This window comes from Crocuta crocuta, unplaced genomic scaffold (assembly GCF_008692635.1).
Source record: "Crocuta crocuta isolate KB4526 unplaced genomic scaffold, BGI_CrCroc_1.0 scaffold759, whole genome shotgun sequence".
NCBI classification, from domain to species: Eukaryota; Metazoa; Chordata; class Mammalia; order Carnivora; family Hyaenidae; genus Crocuta; species Crocuta crocuta.
This window is the reverse complement of record NW_027527150.1, coordinates 106,397-133,580: the sequence shown is the minus strand read 5'-3', so window position 1 is coordinate 133,580 and position 27,184 is coordinate 106,397. Positions and strand designations below refer to the sequence as shown.

General features: G+C 41.4%; 1 non-coding gene across 1 annotated transcript; it reads left to right on the top strand.

Annotated features, from left to right (window-relative positions):
- Positions 1 to 5,512: 5,512 nt before the first annotated feature.
- On the top strand, positions 5,513 to 5,619 carry LOC144230423 (U6 spliceosomal RNA). Its single transcript, XR_013334766.1, has one exon. It is a non-coding gene; the product is annotated as a U6 spliceosomal RNA (small nuclear RNA).
- Positions 5,620 to 27,184: the final 21,565 nt, after the last annotated feature.

Sequence of the window (27,184 nt, the reverse complement as noted above, 5' to 3'; positions counted from 1 at the left end):
ATTTTTGGTTAGTTGATTTACATGTTGAGCTGTATGACCATCTTGGACTAACGCAATGGTAGAAACAGGATTGTACATGTAAAGGTCAATCTATTATGAGTAATGGTCATTAGCCTGTTCAAAGCTCAAGGGAAAGTATGGAGGGAAATAGGACCTGCTGGAGACACGATGTCTCTTCTATAATCGAAACAAGAAGTTCCCACAATAAATTCCTTCACAAGGTGCAATCATCATACCAGCGCCGGAATAAGGGGACAAGTCACTCCCAACATTGATCAACAGTTACCTTAGGGGTCAGTGCTCAAGCAGAAATAATTGAGTGGGGGTGGATATCAGTTGTCATCTGATTGGCAAGAGACCGTGCAAACTTGTTTTAACCTCACCAGGAGTTTTCTCAACTAGTGGGCTCAGAATGGCTCCCAACAGTTTTGCTGATTATTTCCTTTGCTATGCAGAAGCTTTTTATTTTGATGAGGTCCCAATAGTTCATTTTTGCTTTTGTTTCCGGAGACGTTGGGAAGAAGTTGCTGTGGCCTAGGTCAAAGAGGTTCTTGCCTGCTTTCTCCTCAAGGATTTTGATGGCTTCCTGTCTTACATTTAGGTCTTTCATCTATTTTGAGTTTATGTTTGTGTATGGTATAAGAAAGTGGTCCAGGTTCATTTTTCTGCATGTCGATGTCCAGTTTTCCCAGCACCACTTGCTGAAAAGACTGTCTTTATTCCATTGAAAATTCTTTCCTGCTTTGTCAAAGATTAGTTGGCCATGTGTTTGTGGGTCCACTTCTGGGTTCTCTGTACTGTTCCATTGATCTAAGTGTCTATTTTTCTGCCAGTACTATACTGTCTTGATGATTATAGCTTTGTAATATAGCTTGAAGTCTGCGATTGTGATGCCACCTGCTTTGGTTTGCTTTTTCAGGATTGCTGTGGCTATTCAGGGTCTTTTCTGGTTCCATATAAATTTTAGGATTCTTTGTTCTAGCTCTGTGAAGAATGTTGATTTTATTTTGATAGGGATTGCATTGAATATGAAGATTGCTTTGGGTAGTATGGATATTTTAACAATATTTGTTCTTACTATCCAGGAGCATGGACTATTTCTCCATTTTTGTGGTGTGTGTATCTAGAAGCTGCTTTTCTGTCATGTACTATTGGAAGATGAGATTATGGGATCACTGAGCTTATCCTTTCTAGATTGGAGTCCACATTTGTAAGCTGTATCTCTTACCATGGCTTTTCTCTGCACATTCTTCTCTGCCTTCACCCAGCCAGCACACTTCTTGAACTGTAGTGGCCTGAATCCTCCCATCTCCCTCCAAGACCAGCTCAACCCCTCTCATTTATATAAAGGTATTTCTATGTTCTTTGATTTTAATTAATTTTTGAAATACAAAGAGCTGTGCATAATTAATACATACAGCTTGATGAGTTTGGAAATAAGTACACACCTATGAAACTGTCACCAGGATCTATGCCAAATCCCATCCATCACCTCCAAAAATTTCCTACTACCCTCTTATTATTTTGTGATGACAGCACTTAACCTAAAATCCTTTCTCTTAGCAGATACTTAAGTATGCCATTCAGTACTGTTAACATGGTACAGTAGATCTCAAGGAATTGTGCATGCTGTATAAACATTTTGTGCCCTTTGACCAATCCCTCCCTCTTCCCTATTCCTGTTTCCTTTTCCTCATTTTGTTATTTACATTTCCTGAACCAAGATCAATTATGAAACCTACCAGAAAGGCATTAAAAGGCCAAGCATGACCTCTGTGAGGGCTGTACCCATGGTCGTTCTATTTTCAAACGAACAGCTCAGCCTCTCACATGCAGCTAGACCCCTCCCCCAATTCTTTATCCATAATAAGACACACAGACTAGCTCCAGGCTTCTGGTAACTTCAACATTTAAAGAGATGAGCACACGGAGGCAGACAAGGGAAGGAAGGGCTGCAGTACAAAATGCAGTTAAAAAAAAATGGCCAAAGAATTGATAGCAAGCCCATACATGCCACTCCAGGTGCATAGCTGGGCTGAGGAGGCAAAGAGTGGACAGGGGTCCCCCCAAGAGGCTCTGGCCACATCCTGGGCTGAGGGGAAAGAGCTGGGCCCCCACTGAGTGTAGCCCCCTCCTCTGTGTCCTATGTTCTTGAGGATGTGTGTGCATGGTGTGGGGACTGGGAGAGAAGACACAGGAATTTTGGGAAGCCCACGAGGGCCACCGCTTGTGAGGAAGGAGGCTGGGGGTGCAGGTGGGGAACACTGACCACAAACCCTGGGCTCTGCAAAGAGCCCAGGACCAACAGAGGGACAGGAAGCCAGGCCAGGGCTCCTGCTGCTCCAGCATCTTTGTGCTCCTTCACTATGCCAACTGCCCCCCGGACAGGCAGCCGGCCATAGCTGGACAAACTCCTCATAGATTGTTGCCTGCTCAGGAACACGGCTGAAGGTAGGGGAAGGAGAATGCAGCTCCCAGCCCAGACTCTCTTGATCCTGTCTAAAGACCCAGTGGACAGGAAGAGTGACTCTGTTGACCCCAAAGAGTCTGGCCATGGCAATAGCTGTACACTTGGACCTCAGTGGCCAGGCCCAGGGCTCCTTCTGGCTCTTGCGGGGAGGCCCTGGGGCACTGCTCCTCCTGGTGGTCTGGTCAGCCCTGGCTGGGTGTGCAGCACTCAAGAGTGGTTAAACTGATGCCTGTGTGTCTGACCTTTGAGTCTGGGGCTGTCTGGCTCTGTGAAGGGCTGTGTGTTCCCCAGGGAATCATTGGAGCATTTCTCTGCTGGCCCTGGACCAGGGCTGGGAGGTAGGAGGCCCTCACTGTCTAGCAGAGGTAGGCTGGTTCTCTGCAGGTCCCCTTCCCTGCGAGTTGGTAGCTTCATGCAGGTGGGCGACAGCTGCCCTAGAGCTGGGGAGCTGGTCAGCCTGCTGGGACACAGGGCCAAGGAGTGTGTCCTCAGATCCTGGGGGGTTGTGTAGCCCAGAATTTGCTGGCCTGTCTGTGGGCTGCCAGGGGAAGGGGTTCAGCAGGAAGAGGTTGGTCTGTGGGTGGCACATGGGCAAGAGGGAGGCAGAGGCCTGGGCTTACGGCCTGGCAGGGGAAGGGACAGGAAATGCCTATCACTGGATGTCCTAACGCCACAAGGGTTGGAGGCTCCATGGACAAAGAATGAGGCCTGTGGCCAGGAGACTCACCTGGCCTCTTCTCAGCATTGTCATGGGGGAACTAAGCCTTCTGTCTATGGCCAGTTAGCGGCCAGAGGGGAGGCCTATAAAAGCAGAGCTGGCATCTTCTGCTTCTGTTCCCCTTGCGTCTGCAGGCTTCCATGACAGTGCTGCCCTCTGCTCAGAGGCCCAAAGTCTATAGGGTTTTCTGAAGGCCTGGCAATGGCCACCTTGTGGGCCAGCCATTGATGAGGCTGTCTCCCCTCTGACCTCGCTGGGGCTGGGGCGCTCTTCTTGGCTTTTCCTACTGCTCTGCATCCCTACAGCTGGACACGATGCAACTTAGTTCTTTCCTCAGCTAACCCTGGGTTACCCCCCTCAAGAGCTGGGGGAAGAGCAAGAGGGCGCTTCTGATATTCCCAGAACCACAAGCTAGGGCAAAAGAGAGGAACAGACCCAGAGCTATTTCTCTGTTAATTAGTACAATCAATCCATCAGCAAATGCTGACTGTGGCTTATTGAAGAAATATCCCATATTTGGCAACTTCTGGCCATCTGTAACTCACTCACTCCCACCCTGGTCACCATCATATTCTGCCTGGACTAGTACAGTGGCATTTCCTAGCAGCTGGCCTCCAAGGGAACTCTCAGTGACTACTGACTTCTCATATTCAAGACCGTGTGTCAATGCCCTCCTCCCTGGGGCTGTCCAGTTCTGTTCTAGTAATGAAGCTGGAAAGCTTTTATGCAAATGGATTATTCTCTAAATGATATGTGGAATGTAAGCATCAGAAGAGATGCTCACATAGCATTTTTGGGATATAGTCCACAAGCTATAACAATGGGTTAGAAGCCAGTAGTTGTAACCTTAGCTCCTGGACGCGTCATCTTCCTTCTCCAGGTCCAGTTATATGCTTTAAGAAATGAAAGGTTGGACCAGGCTTTTTAAGGTTCTCACCATCTCTGATATTTTAGGAGAGGGGTTGGCCTATTGTTTCTGTCCAGAGACAGAGAGTTAAAAACTAGAAAACATTGATGAAAGATAGTCCATGTTCATGGATTGGAAGAATATTGTTAAAATGTCTGTACTACCCAAAGCAATCTAAAGATACAATGCAATCCCTGTCAGAATACTAACAGCATTTTTTCCACAGAACTGAAACAAATAATACTAAAATTTGTATGGAGCCACAAAAGACAAACAGCCAAAGCCATTTTGAGAAAAAACAAAGCAGGAGGTATCACAATCAGAGATCCAAGATATACTACAAAGCTACAGTAATCAAAACAGTGTGGTACTGGCTCAAAAACAGACACAGATCAGTGGAACAGAAGAGAGCGCCCAGAAATAACCCCACGCTTATATGGCCAATTATTTTATAACAAAGGTGGCAAGAGTATGCGATGAGGAAAAGACAGTCTATGCAACAAATGCTGTTGGGGAATCTGGACCACCTCTTTACACCAACACAAAAGTAACCTCAAAATGAATTAAAGACCTAAAGGTGAGACATGAAGCCAAAAAATCCTAGAGGAGAGCACAGGCAGTAATTTCTCTGACCTTGGCCATAGCAACATTTTTCTAGATATGTTTTCTGAGGCAAGGGAAATAACAGCAAAATAAACTATTGGGACTTCTTCACAATAAAAACTTTTGCACAGTAAACGATCAACAAAAGGAAAAGTCAACCTATTGGATGGAAGAAGATATTTATGAAGGATATATCCAAAAAGGGGTTAATATAAAAAAAAAACCTCAAAAAGCTAAATTATCTGGTTAAAAAATGGGCAGAGAATCTGAACAGGCCTTTTTCTAGTGAAAATAGTCAGAGGGCCAGCAGGTACCTGAAAAAGATGTTCAACATCCGTAATCATCGGGGAAATGCAAATCAAATCACTATGAGATATCATCTCCTACCTGTCAGAATGGCTAGACCAAAAAAGATAAATAACAAGTGTTGGTGAGGATGTGGAGAAAAGGGAACCCTCGTGCACTGTTGGTGGTGCAAACTGGTGCAGCCACTATGGAAAACAGTATGGAGATCCTTCAAAAATGTGGGGATGAGCGCTGGGTGTTATATGGAAACCAACTTGACAACTATACGCACATAAAAATAATGAAATAAATAAGAGTAAATATTTTCAGTATTGTGGACCAAAGCAGCCATTGACAATATGTTAATGAAGGGGCATGACTACATGCCAATAAAATTTTATTTGTGGACATTGAAATTTGAATTTCATATAATTTTCAGTGCCATAAAATATTCTCTTTTTTTCAGTTAATTCAAAATGAAAAAAACAAACCATTCATAGCTCATGAGCTTTAAAAATCACATGTGGTGGTGCTTGCTTCAGCAGCACATATACTAAAATTGGAAGGATACAGAGAAGATTAGCATGGCCCCTGCACAAGGATGACACGCAAATTCGTGAAAAATCACACGTGGTGAGCTAGACTTGGACCATCGGCCACAGTTTGATGATCCCACATGTATGTGATCTTACCCTGAGAAAATTTCACCTTGAAAAATACTGTGCAGTCACAAAAATGGAAAGAAAAATTACTGATTGAGTGTTCTTGGATGATTTACTCAAAGAACAAAAGCAACAGAGTCTGCTTTCTGAAAGCTACAGACCAGATGATTAAAATGTGATCACATAAAAAAAATTAGGAAGTGTAATGTAGTGATGGGGGATGGGCAGATAAGAGATAAAGCTATTATATGAAAATATTAATTGTAGACTCTAGGTTGTACATATACGGATGTTCATTGTAAACTTATTAAAACTTTCCTATGTCTGAACTTTTTCAAAATAAAATATTGAGGAGAACCAAATGGTATCTCTGTTATGTCTCTTCTATTGCTGCTGTCTTGACAGGCACTTACCTTCTCTCCTTTTAGGAAAACTTTACAAATTGGGGCACCTGAGTGGCTCAGTTGGTTGAGCATACAACTCAGGATTTTGGCTCAGGTCATGATCTCATGGTTCTTGAGATCAAGCCCCAAGCAGCATAGAGCTTGCTTGGAATTTGCCCTCTCTCTCTCTCTCTCAAAATAAATAAATTTAAAAAAGAAAACTTAACCTTGGTCAACCCAAAGTTGATCTGTAAATAACCATTTTGAACTTGTGAAGAATTTTACTGAACCAAGAAACTTCTCCCTTCATGTTGCTGTTGCTTACAGCCCTGGAGTGCCCGCTTTTGTGAACCAGACCAGCTCTAGGTCACTGGGATGAGAGAAAAATTCTACATTCTTAGCCTCAAAGCAGCTCACAGTAACGTGAAATTGTCAGTAGAGTTTGGTATACATAATTCTAGAAAGATTCCACCTTTGGCTGATGGTTTTCATTTGCGAAGACTGCTCCCTTCTCAAAGTGGATGAAATCATGAGGGTCAGACATGGGGGAAAGCATAAAAGGGGAAAGAGGGAATCCTACCATTGCAGTGTGGGTGGCTGAGCCAAATAAGTCAGAGCTGGCAGTTTCTGTCCTGTTCCTCATCTTCTTGAACTAGTTTCTGTATTCTTCTTATACCTGAGGGTCCAAGCACACAGAGATGGGCATTATTTCAGGGAGCAGGGACAAGAGGGGAGAGCCATTAAACAGGCCCTGGAAGGTGTGAGTTTCTGCCGTCCCCTCTCCTGCCAGTTTTTCAAGTCATTGACCATAGCAACTCTTCCATTAATGTTTTATAAATTACATTTATATCATTTGTTACAACAAATTATTTTTTTTTTTACCATATTTTATCGTGGTAGAGCATATATAACATAAATTTGCCATCGTAACCATTTTTTTCCTATGGAATTCAGCGGCGTTAATTACATTCATGACATTGTGCAACTATCAGCACTATCCATTTAAGTTTGAGAGAGAGAGGGTGCATGCGGGCATGAGTGGGGGAGGGAGAGAGAAAATCCCAAGCAGGCTCTGCACTGTCAGCACAGAGTCCGATGCAGGGCTCCATCCCACAAACTGTGAGATCATGACCTGAGCTGAAATCAAGAGTCAGATGCCTAACCAACTGAGCCACTCAGGTGCCCCTATACTGTCCTCTTTATGGATCGATTTCTTGTTAACGGATTTCTAGCTTGTGTCCAGCAGGCATTTTTTGGTACCTAAAATGAACACCGAAAGGTCACTTTTCCCCCTGGATTCCTTTGGTCACTGTTCTCATTATTTTCTTAAGAAAACTTTCCAGAAATGCAACTGAGTGGAGAAACATTGCTTTAAATTAATCATTGTAAAAACTATGCACATTATAGACATTTTCAATTACAATTTTTCTTGAAAATGGTCTTTTTACTTCTAAGTCATATAAGTCTTATAGCTGTGCACTCTCAAGGAGAAATACATGGCTCAAATACCTCTGGATTCTTGAGGTTTACAACTGAAACTCAGGCTGTGGAGCCCCCTGGCCCCCAGAAACAGGAAACACTGTCAGAAAACCCATCATACAGATATCAGGACTTGGCAGGTCTTGCAGGATATTTAAGCACGTTTATGAAGAGGAAGTAGGCTAAGTGTCTTATGTGAGACACTATGAAATTATGAACAGATTTAGTCTTGTTGGGGTTGAATTGTAAATGTCAGTAGCAACTAAATATCCTAATCTTATCTGACCAAATGACACACAGACTCATTTGATATACCACATTTCTTTGGGAGTGGCCAATACCACATCTTGAAGATAAGAAATTTTAGGTGGGTCTGTAACCTCTAGTATCCAAGGCACAAGGACACTTTAAAAATATCAGGATGGTCAAAATCCTCAAGGAAAAAGCAGACAAGAACCTCTTTGAGTTTGGCCACAGCAACTTCTTACTCAACATGTCTCAGAGGCAAGGGAAACAAAAGCAAAAATGAACTATTGGGACCTCATCAAAATAAAAATCTTCTGCATAGAGAAGAAAACAATCAGCAAAACTAAAAGACAACCGACAGAATGGGAGAAGATATTTGCAAACACGACATCAGATAAAGGGTTGGTATCCAAAATCTATACAGAACTTATCAAACTCAATACCCAAAAAAACCCAAATAATCCAGTGAAGAAATGGGCTAGGGACATAAATAGACACTTCTCCAAAGAAGATATACAGATGGCCAACAGACGCATGAAATGATGCTCAACATCACTCATCGTCAGGGAAATACAAATAAAAACCACAAGGAGATACCACCTCACACCTGTCAGGATGGCTAACATCAACAACTCAGGCGACAACAGATGTTGGCGAGGATGCAGGGAAAGAGCATCTCTTTTGCACTGCTGGTGGGAATGCAAACTGGTGCAACCACTCTGGAAAACAGTATGGAGATTCCTCAAAAACTTAAAAATAGCACTACCCTACAACCCAGCAATTGCACTGCTAGGTATTTATCCAAGGGATACAGGTGTGCTGTTTAGAAGGGACACATGCACCCCAATGTTTATAGCAGAGCTATTGACAATAGCCAAAGTATGGAAAGAGTCCAAGAGTCTATTGATGGATGAATGTATAAAGAAGATGTGGTATATGTATATATATAATGGAGTATTACTTGGCAAGCAAAAAGAATGAAATCTTGCCATTTGCAACTATGTGGATGGAACTAGAGGGTATCATGCTAAGTGAAATTAGTCAGAGAAAGACAAATATTATATGACTTCACTCATATGAGGAATTTAAGATACAAAACAGATGAACATAATGGAATGGAAGCAAAAATAATATAAAAACAGGGAGAAAGACAAAACATAAGAGACTCTTAAAAAAGAGCAAACAGAAAGTTGCTGGAGGGGTTGTGGGGGGGGGTGGGCTAAATGGGTGAGGGGCATTAAGGAATCTACTCTTGAAATCATTGTTGCACTATATGTTAACTTGGATGTAAATTTAAAATTTTTAATAAAAAAATATCAGAATGGTAATGGAAAGATCAGAGGAGCAGTCTTCCCTGAGCTCCCCGGAAAGCCTGAGCACAGGGAGGGAATATACTTGAGATATTTGCAACACTCTCAACTCTATAAACTTCTATGAAGCCACACTGCTGCTCAGAACAAGAAAAGTTAATATAAAAATATGCAAACATAGTCACCTAGGAAAGTAGTGTGTTGACATGTGACATTATTTTTCTTTGAGCATGTCTGTTTAAGTATGATGACATATTTTTCTCCATGTAAGGAGAGAAGGGAAAATAACAAGGAAAATGAGCTAATTGGACAACTGACCCAAGACTGGGGACTGTATCAAGAACAGAAATGCTTAGCTGCAGAGGTTTTGTGAAATGGTGAATTAGACAGATGTCTCAGAGAGAAAAACCTAGAAGAATTCTTCCCTTGCCTCCTGAGATAGAAAACCTCTAGAAAACCCTAGTAACTATAACATGTAATATAATTATATATGATATTGCTGATTACAATATACTATAAGGTATTACATATTTCTAAAAAGCTAGTAGAACAGATTAATACATATAATGACAGGACATTAGATTACATGAAGCTGGACAAACCAAAAAAAGTGTAGACTAAGTTATTTAGGGTAAAGTTAAAATTTTTTGTAAAAAAAAATAAATTTTTAAGGTCTCATTGATCACTAAGGTAAGAGTTTGAGTTCGAATCAACTTGGAAGGTGATGCTCATAAACCCCTTGTCAAATTATCCCTTAAGATTGGCTGGCAGGAAAGATACGGAAGCAACCCAAGTGTCCATTGACAGATGAATGGACAAAGAAGATATGGTATATATACATAATGGAATATTAGCCATAAAAAAGAATGAAACCTTGCTGTCATTTGCAACAACATGGATGGACGTAGGTGGGATAATACTAAGTGAAACAAGTCAAAGAAAGACAAATATGATTCACTTGTGGTATTTAAGGAAAAAAAAGATGAACACAGGGGAAGGGAGGGAAAAATAAGATAAAAATGGAGAGGGAGGTAAACTGTAAGAGACTCATAAATGCAGAGAACAAACTGAGAGTTGCTGGAGGGGAGGTGGGTAGGGAGATGGGCCAGATGGGTGATGGGCATTAAGGAGGGTACTTGTTGGGATGAGCACTGGGTGTTACATGTAAGTGATGAATCACTAAATTCTACCCCTGAAACAAATATTACACCATATGCTAACTTACTTGAATTTAAACAAAATCTTGAAAGAAAAAAAGGACAGGAAAAATACATTGAAGTTCAGTACGTTTTATAATAGTTGTATTTGTGTACCTTTGCCTTCTTATTTTTCTTGGTTTCTAAAAGATCTACTGTATTAAAATTTTTATTTTAAATTTAAATTGCAATGAAATGATTGAGAAAATTTGACTTCATTTTGTTAACTAACCACAATATAGTTTAATGATCAAGAGTGAGTTGCTCTACATGTGGTGCTTATTGTACTTCACACCCAGAATTCTACCAGACAATTAAACATCCAATCAGTAAGTCCCAATGCAAATGACTACAAAGCAAAATTGAAAATCGTATAAAAATGTGCAAGCTCATAAAGGCACTGCCTGAGATGTCAGAGAATTCTCAAAACACAACAGATCAGGTGTCAGCGCCAGGCCCAATACAGTCCACTACTTGTTTTTGTAAATAAAGTTTTATTGGCTTGTAGCCATCCCCATTCATGGACATATTGTCTATGGATACTTTCATGCTACGAGAACACGGGTGAATAGCTACAATAGAAATCTTACAGCCTAAAAGCCAAATATATTTACTATCTGACACTTGAAGTTTGCTAGCCCTTACTATAGACAAATAAAAATCTGGCAAATTAGACCAGATAATTTAATTTTTTAAAAGTTTATTTACTTTTGGGGGGGCAGAGAGAGAGGGAGGAAGGGTCAGAGAGAGAGGAAGAGATAGAATCCCAAGCAGGCTCTGCATTGTCAACATGGAACCTGATGTGGGGCTCGAACTCACAAACTGTGAGGTCATGACCTGAGCCGAAACAAAGAGTCAGACACTTAATCGACTGAGCCACACAGGCACCTCTAGACCAGATAATTTAAAACATGAAACTCTCAAAAAGAATCATGACCAGATAGACACACCAAAGAAAATGATTAGAATATCAAATGATTCAAAGATCCTTGGGAAATTAATAAATCCCAGATAATTTGTGCAAAGCTGCAGTTTGCAAAAGTTGAGCATCACATAAAAACCATTATATCATAGCTACCATGTCATAAAGCATAAAATAATTCCCTTCAAAAATCAACATTTGATTCTTATTTCATTCTAAGAACTAGCCCACATTTACAATTATAAGCTCTGTTTTCAAATATAACAACGCGGAGTTGTTTTCATAGAGTAGGGATGTTTCCTAGTTAAGTCCTAAGCAAGGATTTCACCCCCCCAGAATTTACTATGTTGTCCTCAACTGTGATTTTTTTTCTTATTGTCAGATAATGTGGACCTTGTATGGCTCTATCCAGTTTCTGCTACTTCAGTGCAGATTCAAATGACTGGAAGTAGGACAAATCCTGAAAAGGTGGTCCTTGGGACAAATGTAAGATCTAGAAGGAAAAGCCCCATGCCTACGCACATACACAATCACCATGCAAGCAATGGAGAAGCCCAAGAGATAGAAAATAGTAGTAAAACAAGAGACACCAAGGGGCAGTGGAACGTGTGGAGGGCAGACTGGTTTACCTTGTGATTGAAGAGACAGTAGACCAAGTAGACATAGACATGCTGTAGGGTGCTGGTGATGGGGAAGGAGTAGGCCATCGCCCATGTGACTGGGTCCAGCACTCCTTCCACCAGAAAGAAGCCAAGGTCCCAAGAAGAGCCCAAAATGAAAAGCTGAGCAATGGCTTTGAAAGTCAGCATGCTGCCAAAACCAAGAGGCAGGACAGTGTCAGCTCTATGGCTCATGGCAATGCTTTCTCTCACATATTGGGATGCTTTTACTGTTGCTTCAAGGCTTGGGACTACTCAGAAGGTCAGACTGTTAAACATAATTACCATTGGCAGGAGTGTTAAAGAGATTGACTGATATGTAATGTTAGCATCATATAACGTGAGTGTGATATAATAACATCCCATGTAATTATAGGAAGCACTACATTACATATATATAAAAAGTATTTATGTTTGGTATAATGAAGTAGCCTATGTTCCAATATTCATATTAACACAATGGCATTTATTATAATTATATAATAGAAGTGTATTAACTATGTTTTTTATGTTCTGTATTCTGTTGCTGTGACGACTGGTATCTTGCTGACCCTGGACTGCCCCTTATGGGGTTAGTCAATTCTTGGGAGTGTGCCTTTCAAATGCAAACCAACCAATCCAGAGCCCACATCTTCAACCACCTCCTTTATGGGGCTCTCACACTCCAGGCCACTAGCCACCTTCCTTGATCACCCCAGGGCCAGGTACCAGACTACTATGGACAGCCCCTGTACCCAGGAGCCCAGTGACTATTCAAACTAGCTGATCCTAAACCTGTTTACCCTGCCTCACCTCCTTCCCACGGATACCATAATAAAGTCACTTGCCTACAATTTCCCCTGTGCTTCTGCCTGCTTTCCAGCTGTTTTCCCAGAATATCTCCCCTCTCCTGGCATAGCATGCCCTTCCTCCTGGGGTCTGTAAGTATAATGGATTATCTTTTCAGTGACAGCTATCTCCTGATCTGCTGTTCTTACTATGTACCTAAATAACACCTGTGTAAAACATTAAGTTAATACCATATCAAGTACAATATATATTTCATAATATTAAGTGCTGAAAATGACTCCTAGCAGAAACACATCCTTAGAGGTTCATATACTGGATAAATTTTAGTTTTCACCTGAATCATATAAATTCCCCAAATTTTAAAAATGGGGAAAACTGCAAAAGCATTATTCTCCTAACTTAGGGTTTCTCAGCCTTGGCATTCCTGACATTTGGGGTGGATTTTGTTTTTTTAGTGTTTATTTTTGAGAGACAGCATGAGCGGGGGGGGGCGGGGGGCAAAGAGAGAGAGGGAGACACAGAATCCGAAGCAGGCTCCAAGCTCTGAGCTGTTAGCACAGAGCCCGATGCGGGGCTCGAACTCATGAACCACGAGATCATGACCTGAGCCGAAGTTGGATGCTCAACCAAGTGAGCCCCCCAGGTGCCCCTGGGCTGGATCATCTTTGTGGTGGGGGCTGTCCTGTGCATTGTAGGATGTTTAATAGCATCCTTGGCCTCTACCATCTAGATGCCAGTAGCAACCTTCCCTTCTTCACCCCCATTCCATATTGCAACAACCAAAAAAGTCTCCAGAAAATAGCCCCCAGCTTAGAATCACTACCCTCACTTTATGCAGTGAACAACAACCCCCCCCCCTTTTCTTGGATTTCTTGGCTCTGTGCCCACCTACCTTCTGTTCTGCATCCCGGATACTTTGTTATTGAGGGACTTAAGTTGGTCTTTTAAAATCCACAAGGTGGTCAGAAGGACATGTTGATCTGTGAAGTGATATGAAGGGCAGAGCTTAAAGTAGGCTAATACCCAACACTTATAATTAAATAGGAAATGACAGGAATTTATTCTCAAAAGTGGTAAAATATGTTTAGGATGTCTAAAACTCAATGGATATACACCTTGATTTTTTTTTTTACATCAGCTTCCACTTTTTTTCTGATCAGAGAAGCAAAATAGGGTCATTATTCAAAATCAGGAAAATGCAGAAAAACAAACAGAACTTATCTGAAATTCCAGAGAAGAAATTCACACACAGAGATAAGTATTATTTCTATTTTGGTGCTTACCTTTTCTAAGGCTTTGGGGGTTTTTTTCCCTCCCCCGTTGACATGCCTTTTGTATAATATTTTAAAATCATGTACGAAGTGTTTTTCACAATTATTAAAAAAAAAAACAATCCAAGACTGATGATCAAATTTTGCTTACAAAATACATTCTGTCAGTTCATAAATGAAATCTGAATAAAGTCTGTAGTCTAGTTGATGTGACTATACTGATGTCATTTTCCTGGTTTGGGTCTTTTACTATGACTATGTGAAATAACATCTTGGGGCACCTGGGTGGCTTAGTTAAGCATCCAACTTCAGCTCAGGTCATAATCTCACATTTCATGAGTTTGGGCCCCACATAAGGTTCTGTGCTGATAGCTCAGAGCCTGGAGCCTGTTTCAAGTTCTGTGTCTCCTTCTCCCTCTGCCCCTCACCCACTTGTGCTCCATCTGTCTCTCTCTCTCTCCCCCCCCCAAAATAAACAAACATAAAAAGAAAAACCCAATATCTTTAGGGAAAGCTGAGTGAATGGTATGTGGGACTCTCTGCACTATTTTTGCAACTTCTTGTGAATTTTAAGTTATTTGAAAATGAAAAAGATAACAAGTGTTGGCAAGCATCTGGAGAAATTGGAACCCCTGTGTGCTGTTGGTGGGAATATCCATTGGTGTATCCATTGAGTGCTGTGGAAAACAATATGGAGTTTCTTCAAAATATGAAGAATATAACTGACATATGATCCAGCAATCCCACTTCTGGGCATTTATCCTAAAGAACTGAAATCTGAATCTTAAAGAAATATACATACTCCTATGTGGAGAATAAGCTTAGGAATTTCCTGAACTTGCACCAATGGGTTAAAAAGACATAAAGAAATAGAAAGCCACTGGATGTATGCATCCAAGATTAGGTGAACAAGGTTAGGTAAACAGGGCAAAGGCCCCCAATATAGGACAAAGTGTAAGAATAGGAAACCTTGGGATGGAAGCATCCAAAATGAGGTAAATAAGATTAGGTATTCAGGGAGAAAATGCCACCCCCAACTTAGTACAACAGCAGAAAGCTGCTTTCACAGGAAGGAAGGACACAAACAGGAAAACAGGACTTTAGTCCGCCACTTAACAAAAGAATGGTGTCTTGTTGACCCTGAAGTAGCATCCTTTGTCTTTCTTATCCTCTAGGCAAGTTTAGGTAAACAAAGGCAGTGCCTCATGTCTGCTGCAAACAACCTTCCATCAGGTGCCAGGATTTTGTTCTGTATTGACCCAACCCCCTAACCCCACATGTCTTCAAAACCCCTTTTCCCCATGCCCATGAGTTAATGTTCAGGGTTTCACTGTCTCTTTGTGCATGTCTATCATGCTTGTAAGCCCAGAAGGCTAACAAAAATGGAGCAAGGACCCTTACTCAGGGCTCTTGTCTCCTCCTGGACATTAGCCTCTCTTGCATTTCAATCCTATGTTCACTCTCTTGCTGGACAAGAGAGAACTCCAGACCCAGAGTCTACGGCACTCCTGTGTTCATTGCAGCATTATTCACAATAGCCAAGATGTGTAAACAACCTAAGTGCCTGTTAGGAGATGAATGGATAAAGAATATATGACAGAGATAGCTACTTGGATAAACAGATGGACACAGTGGAATATCATTTAGCTCTAAAAAGAGGGAAACCCTATAATATGTGACCACATGGTTAAACCTTGAGGACGTTACGCTAAGTGAACTAAGCCAGTCACAGAAAGACAAATATGGTATGATTCCACTTACATGAGGTACCTAAAATAGTCAAATTCATAGAAGCAGAGAGTAGGATGGTGGTGTTGGGGGCCAGTGGAGGGGGTGGGGAGAGAAACTATAAGGAGTTATGATTCAGGAGGTATAAAGTTTGGGTCATGCAAGGTGATCATGTTCAAGAGCTCTGCTATAGGACATCACGCCTACAGTTGACAATACTGCATTTTACACCCAAAACTTTACTAACAGGAATAGAGATCATGTTAAATATTCTTATCATAATTTTAAAAAGGTGATTGACTTTGGCCAAATATTTTTTAAAAAGCCACGTCATCAGTGATGCTGGCAAGGTAAACATCAGAAACTTTATTTCATGTGATGTCTCAATTTCGACTCAGATGTGACTCTTTCCACAAAGGATCCATAATCTCTTGGCATGTTCTGGCTCTAAAGAAAATTGAAAAAGGATGTTACCAAATTATCCCTTTGTCACATCAGTGAAACATGATATTTTCTATATTCAAAGTAATGACAACAAAATGATAAACCCACCAAAATAATAACAAAAACAGGTTCCGTGAAGGTCCAAATGAATCTTCCATGAAAGCTGATCCAGCTCCTGAAAAAGAGAACAACTTTCCAGATCTTCATAAAAAGAAGAAAATGCATTAAAAAAAAACTTTCCCTAAACTGAAACATAGGGGGAGAAATGGACATAGGAACTGGGTCAGAAAGAAACAAATAATGCAATAAGTGACAACCATAACACTGAAAAAAATGAACAATAATTAGCATTCATAGAAGACTTACCTTCTGGGCATTGTGAATCTGGACATTCAATTCAGCATAGAGGACTCAATGGATGCCACCATGTCCTTCCACTATCAGAATTGAATTATAAACTCAGAGCACGGGACTGGCATTTGGGGGTCCATGGTTCTTCAACCAGTGGGGTTGGCCTGTGCATCACAAAATATTTAGCAGCATCTCTGGTCACCCCCTCAAGTTGTGACAACCAAGAAGGTCTCCAGACACTGCTGAATGTCCCCTGTGGGGCACAAAATCACCCCTAGTTAAAAATCACTGGAATGGACTGATCACAGGATAAACACATATTTGGCTTTTGGTAACAAAAATATTTAGTTTCAACTCCAATTTTTATCCATAAATGACAGTGCCTTTTCCTTAAGTTGTATTTCAAAAGTTGTTTACTGCTTAGTTCAAAGTATACTCTTGTATGTTGTTCCTTTTCCAAAAATTATCAACACCTTAAACCCAGGATTGCCCACTTATTACTAAATTTAATTTTGCAAGTTAGGAGAAATTACAAAAGAAGGTCAATTTGTATGTGTGACAGAATAATGGCAGCCTCTCTCCACCCCCAAAGTATCCATGTCCTAATGCTCAGAATTTGGGAAGTTCTACTTTACAAAACAAAAGGGACTTTGCAGATACGATTGAGCATAAGGACCTTGGAATGGGGAGATTATCCTGGATTACCTGAGTCGAACCAATGTAATCACAAATGTTCTTACAAGTGGAAAGGGGAGACTGAAGAGAGTCAGAAAGAAATGTGAAGGATGGTCAGAGATGTGCAATGTTGCTGGCTCTGAAGACAGAGGAAGAGGGATGTATGGCAAGGAATCTGGGTGGCCCTTGCAAACGGGAAAGGCGTCTCGAAACTCAAGAAGGAACACATCTTGCTGACACCTTGATTTTAGCTAAGTGAGACCCGCATTGGACTTCTGACCTACAGAACTCAAAATAAGATATTGAACTTGCATTGTTTTAAGTTACCAGTTTGAGCTAACTTGTTAGAGCAGCAATAGGAAATTAATACAGTAAGAAGAATGCTACTGTGGACATGGGTGTGCAAATATCTCTTTCACAGATACTGGCAACTCTTTTTAAATTAAAAAGCACCAAGCAGATTCACAAAAAACAACTGCTGGCCAATTAGGTCTAGGAAATAATTTTGTGACCTTTACTATAGACTCTTCTCGCTCATGCATATCAAGGGTATCTAAGAGAGATGCGTGTCCTGTGTTTAAACTTTTCACTTAGCAAAGTGCTGAAAGATGACCCGGCTTTAGATGAACCATATCATCACAAAATAAATGACAAATAATCACAAAATAAACGCTTCAGTGTTCTTCATATGGGAGATGAGCTTGCTAGTTACAGATCTGGAAGGTCTACCTTTTCGCTAGGAGACACTCATGGGGCTATATACATTTAAATTCATTAAAATTAAACAAAATTTAAAAGTCGGTTCCTCAGTCACACTAGCCACATGTCAAATGCTCAGTAGCCACATGTGACCAGTAGCTACCATATTGAAGAGTTCGGATACAGAATATCTTCATCCTCACAGGAAGTTCTACTGGAAAGTATTGGCCTAGATATGTGTGCTCTGGATTAAGTGAGGGACACTTATCTGAAACCTCACAACAACCTATTACACGATTTCAGCCAAGTTTATTCCTCTCCTGGGGCTTCGGGTTTGCCATGTTAAAATAAATTGTCTCACTACTTATGTGATTTTCACCATTTTATAGCCAAGGAACTCTGTTTTTTGTTTGTTTGTTTTAATGTTTATTTATCTTTGAGAGAGAGACAGACAGAATGCAAGTGGAGGAGGGGCAGAGAGAGAGGGAGACACGGAATTCAAAGCAGGCTCCAGGCTCTGACCTGTCAGCACAGAGCCCAATGTGGGGCTCAAACTCAGAAATCACGGGATCATGACCTGAGCCGAAGTTGGATGCTTAACCAACTGAGCCACCCAGGCACCCCCAGGGAACTGTGTTCTAACACTCCCAGAAACCCACTATTGACAGCACTACAATGGACAGCTGTTGGCAATGGTTGGGGGGTCCGTTTTTGGACTATCCTTCCTCTTCCCACCACCAGCTGCCCCTGCTACAGGAGCATAGTGGGAAAGCCACTGGAAATATTCACAGAAATGTCAGCATCAGCAGATTCTCCTACCTTGGGCTCGGTCTGGTTGATACCTGTGAGGAAGAGCGGGTGGGCCCGGAAGAGGCAGGTGGAAGAAGGTGCTGGTGTTCTGAATGGCTTTGCACAGGAGGAAGGTGAGGGCTTCCAGAAGAAGGCACAGCAGAGAGAAGCTCAGTGCCACACAGGTGATCACAATCAGCACAGGACCCACCTATGAGCCATCCAAGGAGGAATCCATCATAGTTTCCAATTCTGCAGTTATGTTTCTGATGGAGAGTTGGATGGATATCCCAGTTCAGTGCCTCCAACAAGTGACTTCATCTCTCTGAGATCTCGTATCGTCATATTCAAAATGGAGGCAGTATTACGGGCTGAATTTCACCCCCATTCATATGTGGAAGTTCTAATTCGCAGGGGCTCAGAATATGACTATTTGGAGACAGGGTCTTTCAAGAGCTGAGTGGCTTGAGGTCATTAGGGCGGACCCATACTCATTAGGACTGGTGTCATCATAAGGCATTTGGAAACAGATGGTTCAGAGAGAAGACCACATGAGGACACATGGAGAAGGAGGCTGTCCACCAGCCAAGGAGAGATGCCTTTGAAGAAACCAATCCCGCCAACACCTTCCACTTGACCTTCCAGATTCTAGAGCTGTAATAAAATAAATTTCTCTTGTTTAAGCCACCTAGTCTGTAGAGCCTTGTCATGGCAGTCCTGGCAAGCTAATAGAGGCATTAATAGCATTTTCTACACAGGGCTATTGGAAATCTAAGGCCCCCCCCAATCACCCCTGTCCCATAGAAATATCACATGAGTGTCACTCATAAGAACTAAGATATGGAAGCAACTTAAACATCCATTGATGGTTAGATGGGTAAATAAAATGAGGTGTGTATATTGGATGGAAAGTTACTCCGCCTTAAAAAAAAAAGGGGGGGGTATCTTGCCATTTGCAACAACATGAATGAACCTTGAGGATATTAGGCTCAGTGAAACAAGCCAGACACAGGAAGACCAATACTGCATGATCTAGCATATACATAGAATTGACAATAGTCAGACTCACAGAAGCAGAGAGTAGAATATTGTTTGCCAGGGGCTGGGACAAGGGGGAAATGAGGAGATATGGCCAAAGGGCAACAATTGTAGTCGTTCAAGGTGAATGCGTTCCGGGGATCGCATGTGCATCATGGCGGGTGACCGCTAACAATGCTGTATTGCATACTTGAAATGTGCTAAGAGGATAAATCTTAAAGCCTCTCGATCACACTCACCCATGACATGATACCCATGTAGATGTGATGGGTAATTATTTAGCTTGCCTGTGAAGATCTTGTCACAATGCATACATACATACCAAAACATCAAGTTGTTCGCCTTAAATATATATGATTTTTGTATGTCAAGGATATCTCAGTAACATTGTTTTATAAAAAAAAAAGATACAACGTAGGAGGCANAATGCTGATGCATAGGAGCACATGTACCCCAATGTTCATAGCAGCACTCTCCACAATAGCTAAACCATGGAAAGAGCCTAAGTGTCCATCAACAGATGAATGGATCAAGAAGATGTGGTTTATCTATACCATGGAATACTACATGGCAATGAGAAACAATGAAATCTGGCCATGTGTAGCAACATGGATGGACCTTGAGGGTGTTATGCTGAGCGAAATAAGTCAGGCAGAGAAGGACTAGTATATTTTCTTTAACCTAAGACACTCAAAATATTATCAGTTTAGTGTATGATCAATGTAAATATAAAGTTATTCAGGAGATATTTGACATTCTTTCCCTCTGTGTTGAGGGAACACAGAACGGTTCCTAGTGTCACTTCTGCATATCAGAGAAAGAAAAAGAAATTTCTAACATACAAAGTAATTCACTTATCCTGATATTCATTACTATTTCCCTGTTCACAGAGGCGGTGGGTATCTTCTGCTTGCTTAGAATCTGCTTAGAAGTCCTAGATACTCAACAAATGTTTGTCTAGGAAGTGAATTCATTTGTAAAATGCAGACCTCTGACCTCCCACTCCAGGTTTGCAGAATCCAAATCTCTTGGGGATGGGAGCTAAGGCATCTGCATTTTAAAATAAGCATACCTATTCCCCCTCCCCTTCCCACATGGTCTTCTGTTAAGTTTCTCAAGTTCCACATGAGTGAAGACATATTCTATCTTTCTCTGACTAACTTATTTCAGGATTTCATTCTTTCTCATTGCTGGGTAGTATTCCATTGTATATATAAACCACATTTTCTTTATCCATTCATCAGTTGATGGACATTTAGGCTCTTTCCATAATTTGGCTATCGTTAAAAGCACTGCTATAAACATTGGGGTACATGTGCCCCTATGCATTAGCACTCCTGTATCCTTTAGATAAATTCCTAGTAGTGCTATTGCTGGTTCATAGGGGAAAATGGGTGATGGGCATTGAGCAGGAGCACTGGGTGTTGGATGCAAGTGATTAATCATGGAAATCTACCGCTCAAACCAAGAGTACACTGTATACACTGTATGTTAGCCAACTTGACAATAAATTATATTTAAAAAAATAAAATAAGCACACCTAGTGGTTCTTAGGAACAGGAAACTGTGAGAAGCACTTAATGGCTTCTACTTTGGTCAAAATTCTTGTGTTTTACACTGAAAATGTTGACAGCCTTTCATGAATAGAGGACTTACTTTAAAATCTCCATTCATGTCAGAATGCGATCAATCCTTTTTTTTTTTTTTAAATGGAACTCAATAATGTTCCCTTTCGATGAAAGGTAAATTTGTTACAGAAGTAAAAGAGTACCTTTAATTGAGTGGATGCCCTGAGTAGGGCAAAGCTGGAGAGGCAGTTGTAGCTGCAAAGGGTTTGATTTTCATCCGAGGAAAGGACTTGACAGCCATCATTAGACCAAGATGACCCTTGGCAGTAGACACAGAGGATCCCCTCATTTTCTCTCTTCATCTGCAGAATAAGCATATTGCTTTAGAGCAGTCATGGAATAACCAACTGCTCATATTCCAAAGTATACGAGGCACTTCTTATCTATTATCTCATTTACCTCTTTTACACAGTGGACATTCATATACTCCTTTTACACAGTGGGACCCCGGCGATAAGTGAGGAGATGGGATATTCCTGTGCTGGATTTCTGACTTCAGAGCCATGAATCTTAACTATCCTACCCTACCTGACTGCCCCTCTCACTTATAAGGTAAATGAGAAGAGGAAGGAAAAAGAAGACCATTTTTGATGTCAAGGCAATGTGATTTTCTGGAGAAAAGACTACATCTGTTGAATTCCCAACTAATAGTTCTTTTGTCCCTTGTAAGTTTCCCCATCACCATCACAGATAACACGGACAAATATCTACGTTTTCAGGCACCATTCTACAGACTCGACATAGAGTAACTTGGTGAACCTTCACAGCAATATATGGTGTAGATTCTGTTTCTGTCCCAGATTTATGCATTGGGGGACAGAGACATAGAGAAGTAACACCCCCCCAAAAGACAGTATGTATACGAAAGTGTTGGCTAACTGTTCTTTGAGTGACACATAAAAGGATGTGCCCTACATAAAAAGCTGTCACAAATGAACAACTTTACTATAATTGGCCCCACTGGGAGGTATAAACGGGGCCAGAATGCTTTCACACAGTCACTCAATCATGCCCGCAAAGTTTGATTATATGCTGGAGACAAAAATCAGTTTCTCTCCTTAATCCAGGTCTCAGGATGTTTGTAAGAAAAAAAAAATCCTATGCTCAGCCAAGAGCTGAGAAAGGGGGAGATGGTGTCTGGATACTGCTTAGCAATATCATTGATAGGAAATAAAAGGACAGTAAAAATATATTCTGAGGGCTCACCACTGCTTGTGTCCTGAAATTTCCATCTAATTGCATTTTTAAAAAGATCAATAAAGGTAGAGACTAGAAAGTAACACTATCTAATGCTTGGGGATGCTCACCATGTGTCAGACTTAAAAAAAAAAAGCTTTTATTATGGGTAAAAAAAATACATAACATAAAATTTACCATCTTAACCATTTTTTGAGTGCACAGTGCAGTAGTATTAAGTATACTCATGTTGTGTAATCCATCTCTATAACTTTTTTATTCTGTAAAACTGAAACTCTATACCCATTAAAACACAACTCTTCATTTCTCTTCCTGTACCACCTGGCAAATGCCCTTCTATTTTCTGTTTCTATGACTTTGACTACTTTGGGGACCTCATACAGGTGGAAGATTACAGCAAGTATTTGTCTTTCTGTGTTTGGCATATTTGATTTAGCATAATGAAATAAATATACTAATCCATGTTGTAGTGTATATCAAAATTGTATTTCTTCTTAAGGTGAAATCTTATTCTGTATTATTTCATATGGTAGTACTAAGTTCAAAGTTTTGAGGAGCCATCATACTATTTTCTATAGTGGCTGTACCATTTTATATTCCTAACCAACGCTGCATAGTGGTTCCAATTTCTCTACATCCTCACCCTGTTTTATTTTCTTTTTATAGCAGCTATACTAATGGGTTTGAGGTGATATTTCATTGTGGTTTTGATTTACATTTACCTAATGGTTAGTAACATTCAGTATCTTTTCACATACTTCTTAGTCATCTGTATAGCATCTTTGGAGAAATGTCTATTCAGATTCTTTGCCTCTCCCCTTTCTTTTAAGTCAAGTTATTTTATTGTTGAATTGTAGACATTCTCTATGTATGCTAGATAGTAATCCATTATCAGGTATTTTTCTCCCATTCCCTGGGTTGCCTTTGCACTCCATTGACTATATCCTTTGACATTCAGAAGTTTTTAGTTTGACATACTCCATTTGTCTATTTCTTTTTTTTTTAATGTTTTATTTCTAGGAGAGAGAGAGAGAGAGACAGCGTGAGCAGGGGAGGGGCAGAGAGAGAGGGGGTCACAGGCTGAAACAGGCTCCAGGCTCTGAGCTGGCAGTCAGCACAGAGCCCGACGCGGGGCTCGAACCCACGAACCGCGAGATCATGACCTAAGCGAAAGTCGGACGCTTAACTGACTAAGCCACCCAGGCGCCCCACCATTTGTCTATTTCTACTTTTGTTGCCTGTCCTTTTGGCATCATACCCATAATCTCTTGTGGAATCTAATGTCATCAAGCCTTTGCTGCCATGTTTCTTCTAGATACTTTATAGTTTTAGGGCTTACATTTATGTCTTTGATCCATCTGTGTTCATGTTGTATATGGTATAAGGGTCCAACTTCCTCTTTGGCACGAAGATATCCAATATTCCCACTACTATTTGCTGATGTCAGGCAGTATTGAATGGCTTTATATACATTGACTCACGTGTCCCACATGTCAACAACGCATGTGGCTATTATCAGTAGCAGAACCGCAGCATTCCGGGCACCTGGGTGGCTTAGTCGGTTAAGCGTCCGACTTTCGCTTAGGTCGTGATCTCGCAGTTCGTGGGTTCGAACCCCGCGTCGGGATCTGTGCTGGCTGCCAGCTCAGAGCCTGGAGCCTGTTTCGGATTCTGTGTCTCCCTTTCTCTCTGACCCTCCCCTGCTCATGCTGTTTCTCTCTCTCTCTCAGAAATAAATAAAGCATTAAAAATTAAAAAAAAAAGAACATCCATCAATTCTTAGGGAACCTGGGTGGCTCAGTTGGTTAAGCATCTGACTCTTGATTTCAGCTCAGGTCATGATCTCATGATTTGTACAATTGAGCCCCACATCATGCTCTATGCTGACAGTACAGAGCCTGCTTGGAATTCCCTCTCTCCCCCTCTCTCTGCCTCTCCCCACCTCCAAAATAATAAATAAACATTTCTAAAAAAGAAAAAAATGTCCATCAATCCTTTGGCACTCCTATCAAAATGCCAAGCCCAGTTCCACTCCCTTAAGCACAGTCTCCCACGGAGCACTCATGGAAGCCAGCTGCCATGCTGTGAGGACATCAAGTCAGCTCTCAGAGAGCCCCAGGTGGCAAGAAATGGAGGCCTCGAGCCAACTGCCATGTGAGGGAACCATCTTGAACAAACCTTTTAGCCTCGGTGAAGCCTTCAGGTGACAAGCCCCAGCAAACATCTTGACTGCAACTTTATGAGAAACCTTGAGCCAGAGCCATCCAATGAAGCCATATCCAGATTCCTGACTCAGTCAACTAAGTCTGGCTCTTAAGCAGTATACCGAGTACTTCTCAAACCAGGCAGTATATTAAAATCACTTGGGGAGCTTTAAGATTGCCGATGCTCAGGCACCATCCCCAAGTGGAGATTCCACTAGTATTTTTTTTTTTTAATGTCCCACATGATTCTAATGAGCTTCCAAGGCAGGAGCGGCTTCACTGAGCATGGTGGGGAGACTAAGGTGGCACTCCATGATCCACTCCCCTATCTCCTGGTATCCACACCTTGGTATAAGTCTTTCCCTTTATATTTGGGCTGGCCTGGCAACTTGCCTCTAACTAATAGAATCCCAAAGGCGATGGGGTGTCATGCTCATGATTACATTACATAAGGCTGTAACTCCCACCTTGCTAACAGATGCTTTCTTACTGACTTTGATCAAACAGGCTGCCCTAGAGAGAGGACCATGTGGACCTGAGGGAGGCCTCCGACCTCCAGCCAGCCAGAAACCAAGGCCCTACACATCCCACAAGGAAGTTAATCCTGCCAATAGCCATGTGAGCTTGGAAACAAATTCAAATTCTCCCTGATTCAAGCCTTCAGGTGAGACTTGAGACCCGGCCAACACTTTATTGCAGTCTTGTGAGACACCCAGAAGCAGAGGCCCCAGCAAAGCCATGTCCTGCCTCCTGACTCATGGAAACTATGAATTATAAATGTGCTGTCTGTGGTGACTTGTTATGCAACAATCCCTAACTAATATGCTAAGCTAGAGTCGCTTTCTTTCTATCTCCAGGATGGTAGATGGTTTATGTTAGCTTCTTGCTGATCTGTATTTCCTCAAAAATTTATAAGAAATAAAGAGGTATCTCTAATCCGAAATTAAAGCCATATCATCTTTATTTCTTCTGCCATAGTACCTCATGAGATTGGATAGCTCCAAACTTTTGACTGTGGGTCCATGAAGAAAACAATAACATCAGTGAAATCCAGAATGACTGGCTGTATACTGGTGGAGTGAAGAATGTGCATTCGGAGCAAGTTGGAGAGTCTGATTCCTGGCTCCTCCACCATTTAGGAGGCCAGGACCTTATACGCTTTTTTCTGAAATAGAGATAAGCACACCTATACTCCAGCACAGCCAGGAGGATTTCGTGAGATGATGTACAAACTCACTAGAACAGAGCCAGGTAATGCACAAGGGGAGATATGCTTACCAGAGTTGCTATTCCTTACCCACAAGCTGCCCTTTCAGATTCCGTGTTTCTTCCAGATATCCAGATGCTGCCGCAAGGACAGCCTCCTCCATGACCTGCAGGTAGAGCATGACTAGCACTCCTTTCTCTTTGTGCTTTCCAGCAGTTAACTGGGAAGTGAAGTTTGGGAGAACAAGGCAGGAATTCCCAATGCCCTGTCAGAAACAAGGCTTGTTATAGGAAGGGAAGACTTTGCAAGGTCAAAGTCCTTTAATCAGACCAATTTGAGCTTGCATTTTGGCAGGTTAAATCTACCAATAGCCTGGGAGCTCAGTATCAGGTGCTAGAAAACCAAACACATGTCTGGTTAACACTTACTCCATAATAAAACGGGTTTGCTCCTTTAAGACTTTTGTGGTGCATCTTGCTGGGTTGAGGTAAGATTTTTGTTTTTCATTGCCTCTCCCCAACATTAAGCCATGTGAAAACTTAAAGAAAATTTGACATGAACCATGGAAGAGGAGACAGTTCCTCTCACTGACAGAGGTTTGAGGGGGCTTAAAGCTTTTCTGGGACCATCCCACACCCCCCTCCGCATGAACTCCAAAGTACCTCTGTGAAATAAGATTGTCCTGAATTTGCAAGCCCCACTTGAGATCAACTCTGAGTCTCTTCACATGACTCATTTCCTAAGAAGGGAAGTCTTGGTAGACTCAGTTCCTTACCATGTCTGTCTTTCAGTACCTTCCAGTATTATAGTAGTTTTTGGGTTTTATTCGGTGAAGTACCCATCTATACTGGTCAAAGATTCCAAAGTCGTAGTTACATAGGATGAAAAAGTCTTCACATCTAATGCATGGCATGACGACTTTAGTTGATAATACTGTAATATATATTGGACATTTGCTAAAAGATTTCAGGCACTCTCACCACATTCACATGTGCATGCGCGCACGCGCGCAGACACACACACACACACACACACACACACACACATAACTGTGAGGAAATGGATATGTTAATTAGCTTGACTATGGTAATCATTTCATTCTGTATAAATATATCAAACTATCATGATGTACTCCCTATATGTATAAAATTATTATCGAAAGACATTTTAGGGGCTCCTGGGTGGCTCAGTCAGTTAAACATCCACCATCTTGATTACAGCTCAGGTCATGATCCCAGGATTGTGGGATTGAGCCCTGTGTCGGACTCTGTACTGGGCAGGGAGCCTGCCTAAGATTCGCTCTCGCTCTCTCTCTCTCTCTCTC